This window comes from Ceratotherium simum, chromosome 4, assembly GCF_057802395.1.
Source record: "Ceratotherium simum simum isolate JZ-2026a chromosome 4, ASM5780239v1, whole genome shotgun sequence".
Classification (NCBI taxonomy): Eukaryota; Metazoa; Chordata; class Mammalia; order Perissodactyla; family Rhinocerotidae; genus Ceratotherium; species Ceratotherium simum.
Genome location: NC_141903.1, coordinates 76,795,743 through 76,798,711, shown reverse-complemented (window position 1 = coordinate 76,798,711; position 2,969 = coordinate 76,795,743). Strand labels below are relative to the sequence as shown.

The 2,969-nt window shown below is 36.1% G+C and overlaps 1 non-coding gene across 1 annotated transcript; it reads right to left on the bottom strand.

The window, feature by feature from the left end:
• Positions 1-2,603: 2,603 nt before the first annotated feature.
• On the bottom strand, positions 2,604-2,762 carry LOC147917339 (U1 spliceosomal RNA). The gene has a single exon (XR_015552129.1). It is a non-coding gene; the product is annotated as a U1 spliceosomal RNA (small nuclear RNA).
• Positions 2,763-2,969: the final 207 nt, after the last annotated feature.

Sequence of the window (2,969 nt, the reverse complement as noted above, 5' to 3'; positions counted from 1 at the left end):
TACCATTACACATCTATTAGAATGACTAAATTTGAAAAAATACTGACTATGCGAAGAGATGGCAAGTATGCAGACAAAGTAGAGATCACACATTGCCGGTGGGAATGCAAAATGGTATAGCCACTCTGAAAACATTTTGGCAGTTTCTTATAAAGTTAAACATACACTTACCATATGATCCAGCAATCCCACTCTGGGTATTTAGCCCAGAGAATTGAAAACCTATGTTTACACAAATATCTGTACAAAAATGTTTATAGCAGCTCTATGCATATTTGCGAAAACAAAAAACAAAACAAAACAAAAAACAACTGGAAAGAACCCAAATGTCCTTCATTGGATGAATGGATAAACAAACTGTGCATATCCACTCCATGGGGTACTACTCAGCCACAAAAAAGAACAAACTGCTGAAATATGCAACACCTTGTGCAAATCTCAAAGGTATTAGGCTGAGTGAAAAAAGCCAGTTTTAGAAGGTTACATACTGCATGATTCCATTTGTATGATATTTTGAAAAGAAAAAAAACCCCTATAGTTTTAGAGTACAGATCAGTGCTTGCCAGATGTAGGGTCAGGGGAGGAAGTGACTATAAAAGAATAGCACAATTGAGCTGTGTGTTGTGATGGAACACTTCTGTATCCTGATTGTGGTAGTGGTTACACAAATCTATACGCATGTTAAAAGTTATTGAACTGTACCTCAAGAGCAAAAAACCAATAATCTTGCATGAAAATTCTAAGTATTAAAATAAGAAAATAAACCCAATCAATATGGACTCAAGGATAATTATCTTATTCTTTGTTAAAACCCAATACTATGGTTATTTGTTTATTTTTGTTCAAATTGTTTCAGCTGTGACTTTTGGGAACTCTTTCGAAGCTCCCATGTAAATATGGTTTTTATTGGCATTGTTTTATGACAATTTCATCAATGAGATTCTAATCTTAGTTGAAAGGTCAAGAAAGAGCAATTAATTGTATAATTGTTCATTGGAAAATGATTAAATTCTTCTAATTATTCAATTCTATAAGAGAGAGAATCTGATTGGTCCAGATTAGTTTCTAATAGATTACTTCCTGTGATAGACATTCTTGTCAATTTGTGAGCTCCTGCTTTGTAAAGATTAGGTCATATTTTCCATTTCAGGATGATATATATTGATTTGTACAATGTTTTACTTTAGCCTCACAGGGCTGTCTTTTACCTGATTTTTCCCCAGCTAGTGCACTGAGTAGGTGGATGTTTATTTAAGATCCAAAAAAATATATTACTGACAATTACCTAACATTATTTGATTAATTTATCAAAAGCAGAAAATATCTTTGTGCTTTCTACCAGGAATTGATGCCAATATTTTAAAGCATAATTAAGGACTACATAATTCATTTGGTTAGCATTAATTTTGGTAATTAAATAATTATTTCTCTTACTTAGTAAGTGGAATACTAAATGATGTACCTACTCAGCAATTATGCTACAAAATAATATTTATAAGTAAAACATTTAACATAATTGGACAGAAGATTATTTGATACAATATTCTAAAAAGAGTAATAAAACTGTTATGTGCTCTTGAGGCAATATCCTCTTAAAAATAGTATAAACAATTCTAGATATAATCAAAATGCATTTCAGACTTGCAAATAGATTTTCATTGCTCTTTTTTAAAAATGTGAGTTAATCCTCATTTAATACCAATTGTTTGTCCGAAGGACAAAATGACAAAGACATTTATGGGTGTGCGTGAAGGAAAGAGGAAAGTGTGTGTGTGTGTGTGTGTGTGTGTGTGTGTGTGTGAAAATATATTGGCCTCTATTTTTTTTTTGGTGAGAAAGATTGGTCCTGAGTTAACATCTGCTGCCTATCTTCCTCTTTTTGCTTGAGGAAGACTGTCCCTGAGCTAACTAACATCTGTGCCAGTCTTCCTCTATTTTGTATGAGGGACGCCACCACAGCATGGCTTGATGAGCAGCATGTAGGCTGTGCCTGGGATCTGGGACCGCAAACACATGAACCCTGGGCGGCCAAAGTGGAGCGCAGGAACTTAACCACTACACCACGGGGCTGGCCCAATCTTGGCCTCTTTTATGGTGGACTTGAATGGCCTAGATGCCATATATGTCTTGGAGATTTAAAAGGATCGTTATTTGTGGGAGAAGAACATGGTATGGTTATTACAGGCTATGGACAAATGAAACAGAGAAAAAGTTTAATTGACGTTGGTAATAACAACAGATTGACCCTAAGGCAGGCAGAAAATTACAGGAGCAGAGGCTCCATCTTCTGTACAATTATAAATGTGTTTTAACATCTTGATTATCCATTAGAAACAATAGTAGTAACTGCTGTAACAAGTCAAAATAATATCAGCATTATCTGAGTCACCCCTCCTCTCCTCCCTAGTATCACTATCTTGATCCAAAGAAGGATTGTTTACTGCTGGGTGGAAGTTTTTTATTTCTCCTAATGATTTGGTATGAATATAAACCCATAATACCAAATTATTGGTTTCTTTTCAACCCAGTCTTCCCAACTTTGAAATAAAGCCCAAGAAATGTTTGTCTGTTCTTGCCTCAAGGAAATGCTTTTTTTCTTTTTTCATGGGAAAGTGCGAATGCAGTCCCCCACTACCACAAATGATGCAGTCGAGTTTCCCACGTTTGGATAAATCACAGGGGTCAGCATATCCGAGTGCAATGGATGAGTCTTGCCTTGCGAAAACCACCATCATGGTGGTTTTCCCCTGACAGGTAAGTATTCGGGGAAATGCTTTTAACCTGGCATAGCTCTTATTAGAGATTTCAAAGTCTTGGAGCCATTTTGTTTGGGGCTGTGATAAATGAGAGATGACTGGAAGTAGCTTAGGAATTGAGACATAAATGTTGTTTCCCAGAAATTTCAGGTCTGTCCCGGAGTGAAGACCTTCCAGAGCAGCTGCAGGCTGGACTGTACAAGGGTGATCCCT